General features: G+C 41.3%; 1 protein-coding gene across 1 annotated transcript in view; it reads right to left on the bottom strand.

Moving 5' to 3' along the window:
* The window catches only part of LCP1 (lymphocyte cytosolic protein 1), a 103,089-nt gene extending 81,241 nt beyond the window's left edge, over positions 1-21,848 (bottom strand). Inside the window, exon 1 of the mRNA XM_044926809.2 lies at positions 21,828-21,848. The gene's annotated coding sequence lies outside the window, so the exon portion shown is untranslated. The remainder of the gene's footprint in view (positions 1-21,827) is intronic.
* Between the last annotated feature and the right edge of the window lie 84 nt (positions 21,849-21,932).

Below are 21,932 nucleotides of genomic sequence, written 5' to 3'. Positions count from 1 at the left end.
TATTTGAGGACGGTAGACAGGAAAAGCAAAAGGACTGAAATTGAACATTTTAGAGACAAATCCTGATTCCAGGGTACACTAGCAGGTCTTGAGTCAGACATTTCCTCTTTCCTTAGCTGAACTTATATGTACATTGGAGAAAAATACCACCTATATCATAGGGTAACTTCAAAAATTAAATCAGTTGACACACACTAACTGTGGTCCTTGTTAGTGCCAAATTTTACTTGACTCTGAATTCATAAGTTGTTATTTATATGAAAATAATGAAATATTTCACTATATTGATTCAAATTCATTCAATCAATCTTTAAAATTCAAATTCAACTGGAATTGATTTTGTATCTACTCTTGCTCTGTGCTGGGTACCATAACACATCTTACTCTTTCAACAAACCCAAGTGGCATTTACTTTATTTTATCTATTTATTTATTATTTTTTTTTTGGCTGTGCCAGGTCTTAGCTGTGGCAAGCAGGATCGCTGTTGCCACTTGCCAGGATCTCTAGTTGTAGGCATGTGGGATCTAGTGCCCTGACCAGGGATTGAACCTGGGCCCCTGCATTGGGAGCACAGAGTCTTAACCACTGGACCACCACGGAAGTCCTTACTCTATTCTAAAGTAAAGAAACTGAGGCCCAGATGAAAAGTCTTTGTGCTTTCTGTTTATCTGCACTGTAACATGAAAATATTTCTAGTCAAGTTCTCCATTCTTTAAATAGAGGTATGAATCAGCTGTTAATTCTCTACATTCCAGGCCAAAGGAAAGTCAGCATGCTGCTGCTGCTAAGTTGTGTCCAACTCTGTGCGACCCCATAGACAGCAGCCCACCAGGCTCCCCTGTCCCTGGGATTCTCCAGGCAAGAACACTGGAGTGGGTTGCCATTTCCTCCTCCAGTACATGAAAGTGAAAAGTGAAAGTGAAGTCGCTCAGTCGTGTCTGACTCCTAGCGACCCCATGGACTGCAGTCAACCAGGCTCCTCCGTCCATGGGATTTTCCAGGCAAGAGTACTGGAGTGGGGTGCCATCACCTTCTCCGTCAGTGAATTCATACAACACAGTTTCCGGATTTCAATCACTCACTCATTAAGCAAGTGTTTATTGTGTACAACGATATGACAAGGAAGACACAAAACAAATCACCTAGGTAAAGAGAATCTTAGGAAACTTGTGTGGTAGAAAGTAAAACCATGAAATAGAAGATTTTAGATTAGTCTGGTGGCAGACAAAAGGAACAGATGGGAAGTGATTGGAAACAGGAAGAATTAGAAAAACAAGGCTGTGGATAAGGTATGAGGTAACAACTACCAGGCCTGGATGGTAGCAGTGGGCACGGAAGCAAGAGATATTTCTGAGGCTGACTACCTCCAGAAGATACATGAGAAGGTGACTCAAGGATGACTTTGAGGTCAGTCAGCTAAGGAATTCAGGGATCTCTTGGATAGACATGTGGCATTCAGGGAAGGCAAGAGTGAAATCCACTGGGCCACAAGAAGATTAGGGCCACACTGAAAACACTCAGCGGAGCTCACCCATGCAAAATGCAAGCTACGTAACTGGAGAGTGAGGCTGGGTGAAGGCAGAAGATACAGACTGGAGCTTCATCACCACAGAGTTAACAAAAACCATGAGATGGTGTCCACCTTCCTGCAGGAAAAAGCACTTAGAAGTACATGAGCAGAAGCTCCAGGACTGACATCTTAACATTAAGTGGGAGAATCTAGAAAGACGGTACTGTGGAACCTATTGGCAGGGCAGCAATGGAGACGCAGACAGAGAGAACCGACTTGTGGACACAGCTGGGGAAGGACAGGGTGGGGCAAACGGAGAGAGCTGCATGGAAATAGATACACTGGTATATGTAAAACAGATCGCCAGTGGGGATTTGCTGTATGACTCAGGGAACTCAAACCGGGCTCTGGGACAACCTAGAGGGGTGGGATGGGCTGGGAGGTGGGAGGGAGGCTAAAGAGGGAGGGGACATATGTATGCCTATGACTGATTCATGTTGATGTGTGGCAGAAACCAACACAACATTGTAAAGCAATTATCCTTCATTAAAAATAAATAAAGTTTTTAAAAAGAGAGGGAGAAAAGAGCCAATTTGCTCAATTTTTTGGCATGTACAGGACTATATTTAAATAAGGCTATTTTGTTATTTCTATTACTTTATAGATTAGATAAGATAATAAAGGACTACATTTTATTTTTTCTGTATCCAGTAAAGGTTAAGTATCAATAAGAGAGAAGGCATGCACACTTTAAATTCTGTCCATTTTGAGAAGAACTGTACTCAGGGAATGGAAATCACAGCTGAACATGAAGTCTCTTAAACCACATAGGAATATTAAGAGTCCATTTCCATTTACACCCATGTGTAAGCCCTGCTTCCATCAGCAAGTCCCTGGAAGTGCTCAGCAAGTCTGAAAACGTGCTTCTGCCGCACTGATCCCAACAAATTCACCCACTATTTTCCTCACTCATCCTCCTTACTGCAAGGCACTCAGCCAGACACTGAGAGGTCAGTGGTGATGAAGATGGACACACTGTTCTTGTGGAGTTCATAGTCTAGTCCATGATGGTTTATACCCTGCCTCTTTGCTTCCAACCCAAAGCAATCAGGATTGAACCTCAGTGACATCTCTATTGTCCTTTGGTCACGTACTTCTTTTTATTTTTTGACTACGCTAGGTCTTCACTGCGGCACGTGGGCTTTCCCTACTTGCACCGTGCAGGCTCTCCAGTTGCGGTGCACAGGCTTGGTTGCCCTGCGGTATGCGGCATCTTAGTTCCAAGACCAGGGATCGAACTCATATCCCCTGCATTGGAAAGTGGATTCTTAACCACTGGAGCACCAGGGAAGTCCCTTGTATTTCTTATGGATGAAGGCTGAGGGTGTGGTAACCAGTAAGTGGATGAACTTCTTTTAGATGACCTAGTCAGAAAATGGGACAAATATATGCCCCAGTGGTTACACATTTAAACCTGAGTAGTTGTGTGGTCCCTGCTACCACTCCAGAGGGCTGTGTTGGTTGCTACAGTGAAGTTTTGGGCCTTACAGAGGCTTCTTTGTTGTTCAGTCACTCAGTTGTGTCCGACTCTTTGAGACTCCACAGACAGTAGCATGTCAGGCTTCCCTGTCCTTCACCACCTCCTGGAGTTTGCTCAAACTCATGTCCATTGAGTTGGTGATGCCATCCAACCATCTCATCCTCTGTCGCCCCCTTCTCCTCCTGTGCTCAATCTTTCCCAGCATCAGGGTCTTTTCCAATGAGTCAGCTCTTTGCATCAGGTGGCCAAAATATTAAAGCTTCAGCTTCAGCATCAGTGCTTCCAGTGAATATTCAGGGTTGAATTCCTTTAGAAATGACTAGGAGGCCTCTGTTCTCCTTGCTCTCCAAGGGACTCTCAAGGCAAACAGAGGCCTCCTAGTCCTTTATAACCAGTGAGAGGAATAAGAACACGAGAGGGAGAAGAATCCTTTGTCACCTCATCTCCTTTCTCATCACATTGCTCCTTCCCATGTAAATCAAGAGAAATGAAGGATAAATGAAAAATAAACAGGAACTTCCCTGGCAGTCCAGCAGTTAAGACTTTGCCCTCCAATGCAGGGGTTACAGGTTCGATCCCCGGTCAAGGAGCTAAGACCCCACATGTCTCTCGGCCAAAAAACCAAAACATGAAACAGAAGCAATATTGAAACAAATTCAACAAAGACTTTAAAAATGGTTCACACACACAAAAAATCTTTAAAAAGATAAAAAAATATATTTTAAAAATAAAGAATAAAAACAAAAACAGGCCCTGGAAGAATGAACTTCTCCAAAACTATTTCGGGGGGTGGGGTAGATTCACTGAAGCTACTGAATTTATAAATTTTCGTTTTGTAAGTATTCAGAGAGAAGAAGCAAACTTCAGAGGAAGTGTACCAACTCCGCTTACTCTAGCAAGATGGCAGCAGCAGGCTTCAGTGAGCACAGGATTGTTCCAGTCTCTAAGCCATTTTCCTGTGTATGGTTTGAGTCATTCTCAAATACCTCCCCAGACCAGAGAGGTAACTAAACTGAGCTAAAGGTGCCAAGTGTAAGTGGCAGGGGCCGACACACTCTGGAAAATGTATGTCTTATCCAAGATAGTAGAAGAAGGAATGAAAATTGTTCAAGAGAAACCAATAATCTGGATTCTTCCGTGAAACCACCTGATGTTTTTTAAATATCGGCAATGGATTTTAAAAAACTTAAATGTCATCTTGGTTCATCTGTGATTCATCCAGAGGTCATTAATTTACAGCTGCTGGTCTATGGCAACTTTGCTGTGTTTGCACAGAAACACGGAACTCATCACAGGTTTAGAAACATGATTCATCTTAGTGCTGGAAATCAGTGCAAGATACATAAGAATGCTAAAATGACCCAAAGGAAGAGGCATACAGCTATAATTGAAATGAAAAAAGAGAAAAATTTAAAACTTTAGAAAGATGAAAAAATAATGACCATTACTGGTGTACATACTGGATGAAGGCTGATCGTAAAAATGATACTAAAAGGTGGATAGCAAATCATGCAAAATGTTGAAACAGGATTGACCTATGTTTTAATTATCACCACCATCATCATCTGCTAGAATCTAGGGGAAAGTCTTTAGTGTGATAAATATCGTATATCTAATATTAATTCAGAGGAGGAAAGCTAAGTATTTTGAGTAATAACATTCCATGGCAAATGACTGCTGAAAGTTGTGGCAAAGTATGGGTAAGTCCATTGGTTCAAGGCCTGTTTCACTAAAGCTTGTGTTAAGGTTCTAGCACAGATTCAGGCATCCATTCATTCATTTGACAAATATTTATTGAGCAAGTACTATGTGCCAAGTACCATCAGAGACACTGGAGATACTATACTGCATGAATCAGACAAAAAGTTCCTGACCTTTTCAAGTTGGCATTCCAGTTGAGGCAGATAATATATTAATACAAGATACATTGGTTTATTCTATATTAGATGATACGTGATACGTCTTAGGGAGAAAAAAATTGAGTCAGGGAAGGAGAATAGAAGTTTGTGTGTAGAATGTGTGCATCCTTCTGCAGAGAGAAGGGTGAAGTGGATTTGAGATTCCAAATAAGGGGACAGGAACGGCCTCACTGAGAAAGTGACATTTGCATAGACACATGAGGGAGGTGAGGGCTGACGGCGAGGGAGCAGAAGTGGACCAAGACTTGAGGTAGGGCAAGAAAAGTCCAGGCAGAAGGAACAAGCGCAAATGCCCCGAGGGAAAGGCGCATGCGTCATTCTCAATAGCAACACGATGAAGCCAAGAACTAGGAAGGGCCAGAGCAGGAGCAGTTGAGGTCAGAGAGGCCTGATCACACAAAGGGTTGGCTTTTTACTAGAATTGGCTTTTTCCCTGCAGGAAGTCACTCCAGGGAAGGCGGTCTAATAAAAGGAGTTACAGGATTTGACATATGTTTTATTTTTACTTCTTTTTGTTTTTGGCCATGCCAAACAGCTTGCAGGATCTTAGTTCCCCAACCACGGATCAAACCTAAGTCCCATGCAATGGAAGCATGGAGTCCTAACCACTGGACTGCCAGGGAAATCCCTGACATGTTTTCAAAGAATCCTTTGGACTGCTGTCTTGATTGAACTAAAAGAGAGCAAAAGCAGGGTCAGTGAGACCAGCTGGGAGCTGTTGCAATAATCTAGGTGAGACAACAGTGGTTTGCACTAAGGTCTTGGCAGCGGAGATGGCAAGAAGGCATCAGACTCTGTGTAGATTTTGTCATCAGCACTGGAAGGATTTGCTGACCTGCTCTGCAGCACATGAGAAAATGAAGAGTCAGTGATGACTCCAAGGGCTCTTGCCTGAGTCATCAGAAGGATGGAGCTGGCATTAACAGACATGGGGAAGACTGGATGAAGAGCAGGTTTGAGGGGGTGGGGAAGAACAGCAAGAATTCAGTTTGAGACCCTTTAAGCCTGCTGGGGATCCAATAAAGAGATGCTGAGTAGGCAGTTGGATACAGCGTCTGGAGGTCCACACTGCAGGTTTAAATTTGAAGTCATCAGCATATATTCAGTATTTAAGGCTGTGAGGTTGGATGAGATCACCTAGAGGGTAAATACAGATAAAGAAGAAAACAGATCAAGTTCTGAGCTTTGGCGCACTCCAACATAAAAGGTTAGGAAAATGAAGAGGACCAGTAAAGCATACTAAGAAGGAATTCGAAGAGAGATAGGAGATAAATCAGGTGACTGATGACCTAAGGCCTAGGGAAGATAGATCTCAAGTTGAGAAGATTCAACCTCTGGAAAGCTGCTGATGGTCACATGAGGACAGACAGCAACTGACCACTGGACCCAGAAACATGGAGGCCGTGAGTAAACAGGCGAGAGCAGTTTGGTGGAAGAGAGGGACTAAAGTCCCATGGGAGAACGACTCCAAAAGAATGGGAGGGAAGAACTTGGAGTCAGCAACTATAAACCAATTTCAAAAGGTTTATTGTAAGGGGAAGCAGAGAAATATTGCGGAAGCTTATTCAAGGGGGAAGTGGGCTTAAGAGATTTTTTTTTTTTAAGACAGGAGTAATAACAGTTTGTTCCTATGATTCCAGGAATTACCCAGCAGAGAGAAAGATAAAAATAATCCAAGAGACAGAGGAGAGATCTGTTGGAGCAATTTTCTTGAATAGATAAGAGAAGATGAGCTCTAGTGGACAAATGGTGGGGTTGGCCTTGGTTAGGAGTGGGACAACTCATCCACAGACAGAGTGAATGGTCACAGGGACTGAGAGGTGGGACTGTGAAAATTCTGATCGCTTTTTTTTTTTTAAGGATCAATTATGGTGCGTTTTTTAAAGGATTTTTTTTTTTTGAGGATCATTTTTAAAGTCTTTCCAATATTGTTTCTGCTTTATGTTTTGATGTTTTGGCTGAGAGGCACTTGGGATCTTAGCTCCCAGACCAGAGATTGAACCCTTGCCCTCTGCATTGGAAGCCGAAGTCTTAACCACTGGATTGCCAGGCGAAGTCTTAACCACTGCCTCTATTTTCACAATGAAGGATTTGGGGAAAGGAGCCGTAGAAGGGTTGTAGAAAACTACTTAATACAAATAATTGTCTAGGACTTTGGAAGACTGAATGCTTTAGGAACAGAGGGTATGATTGCTGAGCAATATCCAAGGCTAGGGATTATATTTAAAAATATATTTTTCTTTTAATTTCTTAAACTTTCATTTTTGAAGTCATTTCAGAATTACAAAAAAGACACAAAAATAGTTCAAAAGAATTTCCATATGCACCTCACTCAGCTTCCCCAAATGTCAACATCTTATTTAATCACAGTACAAATGTCCATATCAGAAAGTTATCACAGATCTACCTTCACTAAACTACAGACTGAAACTACTGAAATTTTGAAAAACTTTCAAATTTAGCAAACTGTCATATGAATGTTCTTTTTCTAGACTAGGATTCAATCCACAGTCCCATATTCTACTTAGTTGTTTTTTCAGTCTCCTCTAATCTGGGACAAGTCTTCAATCTGTCTTTCATCACCTTGACACCTTCGAAAAGGCTAGTCACAGAAGATGCCTCTGTTTGGGCTTGTCTGTCTCCTCACAATTTAAATCAGATCTGTGTTTTTGACAAAAGTGAGGTGTCCTTTTCAGTTCGCTGCATCATGGGGCACATGACCTCTGTCAGGGTCCTTTACTGTAAAGGTACGGTTTCCTTTGTAATTAATAGTGACAATTAGGTGACCATGGATTTTAAAATATAAGCATTCTGCATGGTTTCCCCCCACCCCACACATCTCCACTGGAGTAGGTACAGAGCAGGTGGAGGGCTGATTTAAAAACGTGATATATTAAGTGAGGACCTCAAGTTATAACCTTGAACAGTTGCAGATGCCATTAAAGAGAAGGGTTAACAGCCTCAACAGATTTTCAATGTAAATCAAGATAATCAATTACAGAAAAAGATGTCTGACAGACTGATTATCAAAGCAGATAAACTATCCTGATTTTAAAGTTTTCCAAGACTGGTTGATTTATACCCATCTTTACAGGAAATACTTCTGGGAAATACTTCTTAAATCCATTTTTGTCATAACAGACTTAAGTAAGCATACTTATTGATGTGTGGCAGGGGCCACCATAGTCTTGTGAAGTTACTGTCCTACAATTAAAATAAATAATTAAGAGAAAAAGAATATTTTATAAAAAAAATAAGTATATCTGAAAACAGCCTTCTGAAATATAACCTGTTCATAAGTAGAAAAGATGTTCTAGACTTTCATTCATCCATCTAACAAATATTTATTGGACCAATTTGTAGTTCAGTCGCTAAGTTGTGTCCGGCTCTTTGTGACTCCATGGACTGCAGCATGCCAGGCTTCCCTGTCCAATATCAGGTCCCAAACTTGAACACCTGATTTGTACTACAGGTCATAGGAAAAAAAAAAAAAGATGTGCCAAATACCTAATTAAAACATTCCAGGGGCTCCATGAAAAATCAAGTGAAAGTGAAAGCTGCTCAGTCATGCCCCGCTCTTTGCGACTCCATGGACTATACAGTCCATGGGATTCTTCAGGCCAGAATACTGGAATGACTAGCCTTTCCCTTCTCCAGGGGATCTTCCCAACCCAGGGATCAAACCCAGGTCTCCCACATTGTAGGTGGATTCTTTACCAGCTGAGTCCCCAGGGAAGCGAAAAGTCAAGGTTCTCCCAAATGAAACTGAAAATATGATGAAATATCCTGAACTTCTGATAAAGTAGATGTGCCTTATTACACATTTTTCTTACGAAAGGATCTTGAGCTACTCTGTGGCTTCAGCTGTATACTCTCAAAGAAATGGCCAGGGGCGAGATGAAAAACATACCAGACCGCAAGTCAAGAGAGCATGGATTTAACTTTGACTGAGTTTCAACCTGTGTGGCTGATGAAGTCTGCAGAGCAAGGTGATTAAGAGCGCATGCTCTGGAGTTATATAAGCTTGGGTTCCTAACCAAGTTACTAGGGTTATTGTCTTTGTGCCTTTGGACAAACTTCTTAATTCCTCTAAGCCTGTTTCTTCATCACAACAGGAGAAGTAAACAGCAATCACAACCTAGCCTAGTTACAAGGTACACAGAAGAGATATACAGAGCGCATTTAGCAAAATGAACAATACACAGCACATGCACCGAACGAAGTCATAGCTAACAATCTTTATTATAGTTACTACTGTTATTAGTCCAGAGAAGGCAATGGCACCCCAATCCAGTACTTTTGCCTAGAAAATCCCATGGACGGAGGAGCCTGGTAGGCTCCGCTGTCCATGGGGTCGCTAAGAGTCGGACATAACTGAGCGACTTCATTTTCACTTTTCACTTTCATGCATTGGAGAAGGAAATGGCAACCCACCCACTTCTTGCCTGGAGAATCCCAGGGACGGGGCAGCCTGGCGGGCTGCCGTCTATGGGGTCGCACAGAGTCGGACACGACTAAAGCGACGCAGCAGCAGCAGCATTATTATTAGTCACCATTCTGCACTCCATTCTACAGAACTGTAAAATGAATGGCAGCAACTAGACCAGAATTTCCCTAACGTGAATAAAAATCTGGAAAAAACGATCCTAAACTTCGCAAGTTGTCTTTATTTTTATTAAAAAGCAAACATAAAACTTGGCATAAACTGCGTATGCCATTAGATTCCTAAAATATAAATCCAAAATCAGGTTAAAATGAAATTCAAAACAATAAGAACCAAATCAAATTAAGCATTTTAATGAGGCTAGTGGTGATTTTCTGGAATCAAATCGCCTCATGAACATGGTGCCGCTCCCCTGTGGTGCGGGCCCTTTTGTGTTCACCACTCACATTGTCTTCTGTGTTCTCATTTTTCCCGCTTCACTTTCTTTCAACTACCGCAGCCTTCAGTGGCATCGCTTGGCCTTCACTTTACATGAACTCATGATTTACTTGGAGCTGGTTCTTTCTCATTAGCTCTTGAAAATTATGGGAGGAAGCTGGCCTCAATTCCAGATGCGTCTCTTAATGCCAATACCATGGATTCCCAGCTCCAGGTCTTTTAGTCACTCTCTACTGCCTGTCAGGATCCTAATATTTAAGTCTCTCCCAGACTTACATTTTCAGCCTTACCTACCCAACTTCTCTCTAGCCAAACTAGGAGAACTCCATCATAAATTGAATTTCCATGTCCCTTCAAAACTTATATGTTGAAACCTAATCTCCAGGGTGATGGTTTTAGAGGTGAGGTCTCTGGGTGGAACCCTCGTGAATGGGATTAGTGCCCTTATAAAAGAAACCCGGAGAGCTCCCTTGCCTCTTCCATCATGCCATCATGTAAAGGCACAAGAAGAAGACAGTCACTTATGGAACAGAAAATGGGCTTCGGCAGACACCGAATCTGCTGGTGCCTAGATCTTAGACTTTCCCGCTTCCAGAACCATGAGAAATAGATTGTTTACTAGGCACCCAGACTGTGGTATTTTTGCTATAGCAGCTAGAAAAGACTAAGACACTTCCAAAATACTCCTTTAGAACTTGCTGAGATTTTCTTTATGGCCAAGTAGGGATGGTCAGAGAAGGCAATGGCACCCGACTCCAGTACTCTTGCCTGGAGAATCCCATGGATGGAGGAGCCTGGAAGGCCACAGTCCATGGGGTCGCTAAGGGTTGGACATGACTGAGCTACTTCACTTTCACTTTTCACTTTCATGGATTGGAGAAGGAAATGGCAACCCACTCCAGTGTTCTTGCCTGGAGAATCCCAGGGACGGGGGAGCCTGGTGGGCTGCCGTCTATGGGGTTTCACAGAGTCAGACATGACTGATGCTACTTAGCAGCAGCAGCAGGGATGGTGATTGCAGCCATGAAATTAAAAGATGCTTACTCCTTGGAAGGAAAGTTATGACCAACCTAGAGAGTATATTGAAAAGCAGAGATATTACTTTGCCAACAAAGGTCCGTCTAGTCAAGGCTATGGTTTTTCCAGTAGTCATGTACGGATGTGAGAGTTGGACTGTGAAGAAAGCTGAGCGCCGAAGAATTGACGCTTTTGAACTGTGGTGTTGGAGAAGACTCTTGGTGCCTTGGACTGCAAGGAGACCCAATCAGTCCATTCTAAAGGAGATCAGTCCTGGGTGTTCTTTAGAAGGAATGATGCTAAAGCTGAAACTCCAGTACTTTGGCCACCTCATGCAAAGAGTGACTCATTGGAAAAGACCCTGATGCTGGGAGGGATTGGGGGCAGGAAGAGAAGGGGACAACAGAGGATGAGATGGCTGGATGGCATTACTGACTCGATGGACATGAATTTGAGTGAACTCCAGGAGTTGGTGATGGACAGGGAGGCCTGGCATGCTGCAATTCATGGGATCGCAAAGAATTGGACACAACTGAGTGACTGAACTGAACTGAACTGAGGCATCAATCTTGGTCAATATTTCTTGTGTACTGAAGACACTATGTGTTTTCTGATTACTGGATACAGTTATCTATAAATGCCTGTCAGATCAAACATCAATTGGGTTGTTCAATTCTTCTGTATCCTTAGTAATCTTTTGTTTGCTCAAGCTCTTAGTTACTGAGAAATGTGTTTTTAAAAGATCCCCATTTTAGAAGTTAATTTATCAATAACATCTCCTTGTAACTTGGTCGATTTTTTTTTCATGCATTTAGAAGTTATGTTGTTTGGTACAGACAGTCTGATGTTGGCATATCATCTTGATGAATCATTTCCTTGCATCCTTAAAAAATAAGTCCATGAGAGACTACTTTGCAATATTCGTATACTTCTTGCCCAGCCTAATGGTCCACTTCCTTGACACTTCATTGGCTAAGGTGTAGATTTTTTAGTTCTGGAAAATGGGTGTCAGTTTTGAGGACATTCTCATTTAATTCTCACAATAACTCCACGTAGGCGAGGCACCATTACTGTCTCAGTTTTACAGATGTGAACATTAACAGCCAGATGGTTGAGAAACTTGATCAAAGTTATACAGCTAGTAAATGGTGGAGATAGTACTCAAACCATGCTTGTTTGGCTTTGGGGCCCAAATATACATAATATCTCATCTTAAATAGCTGAGGTAGATAAACTGGGTACATTAGGTATACACACACACACACACACACACAAAGATCCCTTCAAAATCACCAGGGGGAACAATAAATACTAAAATATAAATGTAGGCAAGACACTAGAAGAAGTCATTTATAATAGAAAACATTCAGTAATAAACAGAGAAAAAGACGTTTAAGCTCATTAATGATCATATGCTAATTAAAATAAGATGTTACTTCCCATCTATTAGAGTAGCAAAGATTAACAAATTGATGAATTCCCAGAATCAGTTAGACTGAAGGAAAATAAATATCCTTACATACAACTGGTGGGTGCTTAAATCAAGACTTCTAGAAGACAAATAGGGAATATGTAATATGGAAAAAAATTCTCACATTTTTGAGAGAACAGTAAGGTTATAAAATAGGAATGGGGCAGAATATTTTAAAATTTAAATATATATATATGTGTGTGTGTACATGTATATAAAATACTTTAAATTATCTACATCATATCAAACTGTTAACAGTAGTTATTGCTATTTGAAAGAATTACAGGAAATTTTTCCTCTCTCTTTTTTAATCTGTATAATTGATTTTTCAACAATAAACATACATTAATTTCATGACTCCTGAGCCTGAAAAATCAAAGGCTGGGATTGGAAAGAGTAAAGTAGGTCTGTACTGTCCCATAAGATAGCTGAGATAAAATATCAGGTGAAAAAAATTAAGTTACCAAATACTATAGATAATATAATCTCTTCACATAAAAGTTATATATTATATACATCATATATATATATAAATTCTAGACTATTACACACCAAACATTTAGGATTGGGGAGAAGACAGAGAAGACATTTATTTTCTATCCTTCTGTATTGTTTTTTCCCAATAAGCATTAATCAGTTTGTAATTAAAACATTCAATTAAAAATATGAAAGTTGGAAGAGCCGCTGATCAAAATCCATCAAGTAGGCACATATTTTTGTTCATTAAATCACAGAAATATCAAACTCAAGTGCTTCCATCCACCAAAGCTTAACAGATGTTATTTAATGGCAAATAACATTACCCAGTCTAATACCTGAAAATCAAATAGATTTATAGACATTCTTACTCTAAGACTAGTATATGGAAATATACCAGTGTTGGTATAACTGAATTGAATATTGGAAAATACTGGTCAATGCTGGAAAGTATTAACATATTCAATAATTATTTAGCTACACATGCTAATTGGGGATTCCCTGGAGGCTCAGCAGTAAATAATTGGCCTGTGATGCAGAAGACACAGGACACTCAGGTTCAATCCCTGGGTCGGGAAGATCCCTTGGAGGAGGGCATGGCAACCCACTCCAGTATTCTTGCCTGGAGAATCCCATGGACAGAGGAGCCTGGTGGGCTACAGTCCATAGCATCAAAAGAGTTGGACACAACTGAAGGACTGACCATGCACACACACACCTATTGATTAATTGATCAATAACAGGTCATGTATTGGTGTTTTTCTTTCTGGCTTACTTCACTCTGTATAATAGGCTCCAGTTTCATCCACCTCATTAGAACTGATTCAAATGTATTCTTTTTAATGGCTGAATAATACTCCATTGTGTATATGTACCACAGTTTTCTTATCCATTCATCTGCTGATACTAAGGCATATATATGGAATTTAGAAAGATGGTAACAATAACCCTGTGTACGAGACAGCAAAAAAGACAGGGATGTATAGAACAGTCTTATGGACTCTGTGGGAGAGGGAGAGGGTGGGAAGATTTGGGAGAATGGCATTGAAACATGTAAAATATCATGTATGAAATGAGTTGCCAGTCCAGGTTCGATGCACGATACTGGATGCTTGGGGCTGGTGCACTGGGACGACCCAGAGGGATGGAATGGGGAGGGGGGAGGGAGGAGGGTTCGGGATGGGGAACACATGTATACCTGTGGCGGATTCATTTTGATATTTGGCAAATCTAATACAGTTATGTAAAGTTTAAAAATAAAAGAAAATTAAAAAAAAAAAAAATAACAGGTCATGAATGTAAATTAGTCATAGAACCTCAGAGCATGAATATGGAAGGAGGCTTAGAGGTGAGGAAACAGGTTCTCAGAAGAAGACCATGGGAGGCAGTAATAGTCCCATGTTCTGAGTCCCAGTTCAGTTTTAGAAAATTTCTAGACGGATAACACAGATGACAACCATCCCAACAGTTCTAATGGCTCTTCCTATGGAGACTGAGGATAAAGCTCTCCTAGAGTGACTCAGTAAAGGTATTTCTTATTTCACCATCGATCGCACATTCAACAAACATACCCATTGTTTAAAAAACAATGTATAAAACCCTATAAAGGGCAATTTACTGTTTTAAGAGACAGGTTCTTGATCTTATCTCTGATTGGGGCTGTGGTATTTCCAACTTCCTGTGCTTCACCCATACCCCTTCAAAAGCCTGTCCTTTCTAAGAGAGGTACTACGAGGCACCTGGCAGAGAGGTGCCTGTTCATCTTTGTGCAGATGTTCCTGAAGGGCAGAGGTCATCTGGGGGAGTCCTAGAGGTCAAGCAGGAGACACAGTCCTCTCTTGCATTTCAACCAAAGTCCTTCCCCTCTGAGGCTGCCTCATCCTCCAGCCACAAATGGTTAACTCAGAAAAATTCTGACCTCTTCATAGACATACCTTTCACTACTAGAGCAAGTTCTTGAAGCATTCGGTGTTCTAATACTTCCACATGTTATAGAAAACACTTCTCTTTGAAAATGAGTTTTTCCTCTTGAAAATAATAAAAAAGTAAAACACATTTTTTTTTTTTTTTGCCAGACTACATGCCTTGTGGGATCTTAGTTCCATGACCAGGGATTGAACTTCTATCCCCTGCAGTGGAAGTGTAGAGTTTTAGCCACTGGATCACCATGGAATTCCCAAAATGCATGTATTAAAAACACTTTGGACTAAGTCTAGTCCTCAGGTGTGGGTCTAAAAATTACAGCTGCTCTAATTCATTAAGAGCTGTGAGCTCTTCTTGCAGCTCACAGGACGAGATTAGCAAAACCGGTCCTTCTTGTTCCTAACGAAATAATTCCTACTATGCAAATGGTGGCAAGCCGGATTTGTTACACCCGTGGTTCCACTTTCAATCACTGTGGTCTATCACTTTTTAGCTCCTCACTGACCCCATCTCCCTTCACTGGGGACATCAAGTGCCTCACAACTATATGCTGAGAAGAAGCAGAGACCGAAAGTGAGGAGGAGATGTTTTTTTCTCCTCCCCAAAGGGATTACTTGGGCAAAGTGATACACAAAGGTACAAATCCGCTCTGGAAGCAGTCCTCTTCAATGTAGGGAGTCTGGGTTTGGGAAGTGGGGGTTGGGGAAGAAGGGGATGGTCTGGTTTCCTTAGATGTTGCTGGAAGAAGAGGTGACTAAAAGTATCTCCGGATGAGTCTGATACAGGTGGTTTGGAGAGTGATGGGGGTGTGGGGTTCCTGGGTGCAAGGGAAGTACCCCACCAGAAATGGCATGCAAGGTCTCCATGACTCAGGACAAGGTACCCTCTAACGAGAAGCAGGAGCACAGACTTACTCTCATGCTATTTGGTGGCTGGCTGAAAATCTCTTGTAGTTAATGGAACCTCTTCTCTAAAGCAAGTCTTAAGCAGAGCCATATATTAACATGTCAACCAGATTAAAAGGGTAGTTTCTTTGCTTGGAATTGCAGTGGAGGGAAGAATAAAGCCCCATAATCTGTCTTCCCTAAAGCCCCTGAGCAGAGCCGGACTCCATATCTCTCCCATTGGAGGGTATTGGTTCACCTGGAATAACTGGCAGAGGAAATGAAGGAACAGGGAGAGGAAAGAAGCAATGTCTTGGGACTCATGGACTTCAATCCTGATATAACGTTCGACATCAAAACTTCTGGGAGCGAAGATCCCATGTGCCTTACCGCCAACAAACCAAAGCATAGAAGCAATATTATAACAAATTCAACAGAGACTTTAAAAATTGTCCACATCAAAAGAAAAAAAAAATCTTTAAAAGAAAACATAAAGGTGGGGTGATTGAGACTGTTGTAAATCTTGAACTGTCAAAAGCAAACTAAACTTGCTGTGTGATACTGAAACAAAAGGGATGGTTCTGTGTGACCAGTTGTGGTGTAACAAGTGAAGAGTTCTTCACCAACACAGAGCATATCAAGCACCATGACAGGTCCAGGCAACCAGTGCTCTTCCTACCCATGGTCCCCGCACACAATTTAAGCCACGCAACACTTAGGGCAGATGGCATAATATGGCTTCCCTGGTGGCTCAGTGGTAAAGAATCCTGCCAATGCAAGAGACGTGAGTACGACCCCTGGGTCAGGAAGATCTCCTGGAGAAGGAAATGGCAACCCACTCCAGTATTCTTGCCTGGAGAATTCCATGGACGTAGGAGCCTGGCGGGCTGCAATCCATGGGCTCACAAGAGTCCGATTCAACTTAGCAACTAAACAACACTTAGGGCCATAAGGGCATAAAACAGAACGATAGGTTTGAAAAACGAATCCACCATATTTACTGTTTAAGATCATAAACTGCTACTTGCCTTAGAATGAAGAGTAAGCTCTTTACAAAGCATTTCTGCTCACCTACGGCTCTAAATGCTAGACGTCTTTTTTGAGGACTGAACCAAGAGTAAGGAACTTCTACACCTCATGGGAACTGCATGTGCCTTTTGAATTTTGGTACAAAACCCTAGAAGGTCCCAAGGAATCAGTAGATTGTTCTCCCAAAGACTGGAGTGCACATTAGAGGGAAAAAAAAAAAAAAAACACAGAAAAATATATGCTTTCAGAACATTCTTCCCTCTAGCAATTCCAAAGAGGGTCACTCTGCAGCTCTTTTGGGCTTTTTCACTTTTGTCTGGCTCACCAGCTGGCCTGGAGGACACGGAGAACAAGGCAGCTTTCATCTCTGGGTCACTGGTTGACATCCATCATGGATTAGGTCCAGTTCCATCCATGCGGATGGCGACTCAAAGACTCCACTCACCTGGACGACACGGGTCAAGGCACACCCTGCACCAGGACATTGTCAGGCACGAGCTGTCCCACGGTTGCTCCGCAGCCCAGAGGGGTATACAGACCAATGACAGAACAGAGGGCCCTGCCCGGAGCATTGGTTAACATCCTGAGAACTGCATGCCTCTTTCACCAACATATCAGAGATGTTAGCATACCACGTGTGATATTTTATGGATAATTGCCCAGGAGTCACCCTTGAACCCTCCAAATAACTTCAGTTAACATCAACTATAATCACATAAAGCAGGGACAACACAGATGGGAAACCTGAGCCATTTGTTTTTAATCACTAGCATCTAATGAGAACTCAACTCTACCCTGCAAGAACTTAAGTCCTTGACCCAGTTCTCTCTTTAAATCCTCACAATATGCTGAGTCAGGTACCACTTTACCCCAATTTTATAGGTGAAGAAACCACAGGAGCTTAGAGGGGGTTGAGTAGCTGGATCAAAGGCACAGAGTTATCAAGCGGCAGCCAGGGATCTGAATGCAGCAGAGCTGAGCTATGCTCCTTTTGGTTGACACTTGATGCAGATAACAGAATTTTCAATTAACATGAGAACTCTGGGGTAAGACACAACATAAAATCAACACTTAGATGAGTCCCTTCCACTCACAGAATGAAAGACAATGCTTAGTCAACTTAACATTAAGGAAACAAATATTATTTACCTTTTTCTGGTGAAGGACACAATCATACAACATATACAGATGCCTAATATCATCTGAAGGGCTTCCCAGGTAGCTCAGTGGTAAAGAATCTGCATGCCAATACCGGAACAGTAGAAGACACAGGTTCGCTCCCTGGGTCAGGAAGATCCCCTGGAGAAGTAAATGGCAACCCACTCCAGTTTTCTTGCCTGGAGAATCCCATGGACAGAGGAGCCTGGCGGGCTACAGTCCACGGGGCTGCAAAGAGTCAGGCACGACTGAGCATGCGTGCAACACGTGCACGCACACACAATATCAGCAGGTCACAGATAACCTAAAACAATCACTGAAACTAAGGAAATACAGAAGTATTTCTGAGTATTCCAGGTAGTGTGACTAAATAACATTATTCTACCTGACCAACGTAATAAAAAATGTTTAAAAATTTAAAAACTTCAAGTTGTCATAACTATATATAAATAAAGCCTTTGAAAAGATTTAAAATGTCATTTTAATGTCTAAAATTAGAAAGCTTCCCAGTGAATCACCTGTTGTTTTCTTAAAGTTAAAAGTTGAGCACCTAGAAAAGAGCTTTACGCATAATTTCCAATAAATCATTCTGGAATGAATGGCTGAATTCATGAATGTGCTTTTAAAACAGATAGACATTGTTCTTTCATTATGTTTGGGTTTTTTTTTTTTAATTCTGTGATGCAGGTTGTATGCTGCTGCTGCTGCTGCTGCATCACTTCAGTCGTGTCCGACTCTGTGCGACCCCATAGAGGGCAGTCCGCCAGGCTTCCCGTCCCTGGGATTCTCCAGGCAAGAACACTGGAGTGGGTTGCCATTTCCTTCTCCAATGCATGAAAGTGAAAAGTGAAAGTGAAGTCGCTCAGTCGTGTCTGACTCCTAGCGACCCCATGGACTGCAGCCAACCAGGCTCCTCCGTCCATGGGATTTTCTAGGCAAAAGTACTGGAGTGGGGTGCCAGTGCCTTCTCTGGAAGGTTGTATGACCTTCCCTTATTAATAATTTTTTTGGAAAAAAAAAAATCCCAGGACTATCATCCTGAAAGACAACAAGAAAAAACTAAATAACTGGTTAAAAATTAATTAAGAACAGAAATGAAGTTTTTGCTTGTGCAACAAGATGTGTTTGTGTTAGTGTGTGTTAGTCATTCAGTCGTGTCCAACTCTTTGCAACCCCATGGACTGCACCCACCAGGCTCCTCCGTCCATGGGATTTTCTGGAAAAGAATACTGGAGTGGGTTGCCATTTCCTTCTTTAGGGGATCTTCCCCATCCAGGAATTGAACCCAGGTCTCCTGCATTGCAAGCAGACTCTTTACCGTGAGATAGGAGAGGTTTAAAAAAAAGAAGCTACTTTAAAATATCTTTATTAACATTTAAGAAAATACAAAATTGTTCTGTATGAAGCAGAATGAAAGAACATGAAACAAAAATATATGTTTAAGCCACTGTGACTGATAAAAAGAGTAAAGACATTTTTTAGTATATATATAAAAAACTCAGGTCAAGAGAATACCTCTTTCTCAAAAGCATTTTTGTGCCTTGGCTTACCTTGGAGACTTAATGGTTTACCCAATGTGCTCTCAAAGTTAACTATTCATTTTTTAAAAGAACTTCTAAGAATTAACATGAGCATAAACATAAAAATCACTGCCATTATTTCCATAAAGTAAAATGCTAAATTAAATTTACGCTGACCAAACTATTCCAGAAACCTCCAATCCTTTTAAAAAGGAAAACAAATTAACAGAGCCTTATATAGAAAACAGAGAAAATTTCTACCAACAGTTTCTACACGATTCCAACAAAGCTGAGTCTTTTCACCAATAGCAAATCTGAGATCCCCCAAGTATCCCCCACTCATTAGAAAAATCAATAGCACTACCTGCAGGGTGTAAAAGATTGCTTGTGCATAAGGCTTTTATCTCATTTTTAGCAACATTTTTTAAAAAATGCAGGATGTACACAACCTTGGCACTCACCATTACCGTGGCCTCCTGAACACAATCTGTTAAAAGTGTTGTGGTTCAGTTTGTCAAGCTTCATCGCACAGTTCTGCCAAATTGCAAAGCTAATGGGACAATCAAAAGGCTGCCTGTACTGTACATCAGGTAAAGGAAGCCTTTAAAATCAAAGAGGGAGTTGTATTATTTAAAGAGACATGATTATTTAAACAAAAACAAGGAGAAAAGGAGATTGAGGTAGCAATACTCTCCAAAAAATTTTTTAAATTAATAAATTAAGTAAAAATAATAAAAGAACCCAAATTGAATGTAATGTGTACTTTCTAAATCTGGCCTGCACTTGTACATCATTTCCATAGATAAAGCATATAATTTGTGTTAGAAAAACTGATATATATATATGTGTATATATATACACACATATAACACCAAGCCATGAATTTAATTTTCATAATCACAATCTCATTTGCCTAAACATTGCATGCTAAATAACAGGAGGAGGAAGCAGTAGAAGACAAAATATTCACACCTCTGGAGGTTACATATTAATCGGCCCTAGTTTCTGCCTGGTATTTGCTAGAAGAAATCTGCAGGCAATGAAGCCTGATGCCTGATTCCATGTGTGACAAAGCATTTTTTAAAAAACTATTGATAAGCATATCGCTTTGATTTTTGACTATGCAATCCTAAGCATAAATTTCAAAGGCCAAGCACTGGTGGGTAAAACTTAATCTCAGTAGTTCTTGCAGTTCAAACAACTTTTATGAGGACAGAGGGGGGAAAAAGTGAAAGTGTTGTCTCTCAGTCAAGTCCAACTCTTCGCAACCCCATGGACTCTAGCCTGACAGCTCGTCTGCCCATGGGATTCTCCAGGCAAGAATACTGGAGTGGGTAGCCATTCTCTTCTCCAGGGGATCTTCCTGACCCAGGGATGGAACCCATATCTCCTGCATTGCAGGCAGATTCTTTACTATCTGAACCACCAGGGAAGCCCCAAGAGGATAGGAACCCGGCTCTATCTATTGGAACATAAACCTTTTTTATGGGTAAAAATATAAACATCTTTCACACTTACAAAATATGCACAACACATATTACTTGAGATAAAATCTAGCAAATCAGATTTGCGTATTGTCAACTCTCTCATCTTGCTGAGAAGCTAATTCATCTATACAGTGGATACAGACAAAAATGGAATAAATTCATGGTCTGGGGCAGCAGTGTAATCGGGACATAGCTATTTTAAAATTAAAAGAAACCACATGCAAAGGAAAACAAGGTGCAGAATATTTCCCAGAATCTGATTAAATACTTTTTTGACTTTTCCACTTTTTTAAATTGACTATTTAAAAATGTATGTTTGTTCCTACGGAGAAAAAGAAAGAGCAGTTAGGGAGAAAATCTTGAAAGATCCCTAAAGTTACAAAGATTTACACACAAGTCTCATCTTCCAACAGCTGTTACTAAAGTTCCTACACTTGTAAAATAAAGCACAACAAAACACAAGACTGGAAGGAAACTCCATCTACTTTACTTTCTGAATTGGGATTCACACACCTGCCTAATGAATTTTCCCTCTCACACTCTCTCCCTCAAATCTCCAAAGAGACGTATGCACATACATGCAAACACACACGATGTATCGATCACTGGACATACAGGTTCATCAACACCACGACCCAGGACACAAATCACGGAATGAATCAGGATAAATAACGAGGGCAGTGAGAAATGGCTTTCTTTCAAAGCCCGCTCGATCCTTTATGCCCTATTTCTTTCTACAAGTTTCGTCTTCAGCGAAGAACTTTAAAGGATCAGGAAGACAAAACAGGTTGCATTAAAAGAAGAGAAACAGAATGCTCGCTATTCTGGAGCCCTGCAAAATCAGCCAGGCGACTAAGGCTGCGCAGAAGTGCAGGACGAAAGAACACCAGCCCGGACCCTAGATACCCGAGTTAAGCATCTTGCAAGTGAGAAAAGTAAATACATGTTAGTGGTCACTGTCATTAAGAATAAAAGCAGTAATAACGATTGTCACCACGGGGTTCCGTACAGCAGGTGCACGTGGAGCGGGCTTCTCCTGCAGTCGCGCACAGCGGCCGACGAAGGCTAGAAGGCTCCGCGCGCGCCGCCCGCTGGGGCGGGACCAGCTGAGCGG

The sequence above is a fragment of the Bubalus bubalis genome, chromosome 13 (genome assembly GCF_019923935.1).
Source record: "Bubalus bubalis isolate 160015118507 breed Murrah chromosome 13, NDDB_SH_1, whole genome shotgun sequence".
Lineage (NCBI taxonomy): Eukaryota > Metazoa > Chordata > Mammalia > Artiodactyla > Bovidae > Bubalus > Bubalus bubalis.
Note: the sequence above shows the minus strand (reverse complement) of the source record. Positions and strands in the feature narration are given on the sequence as shown.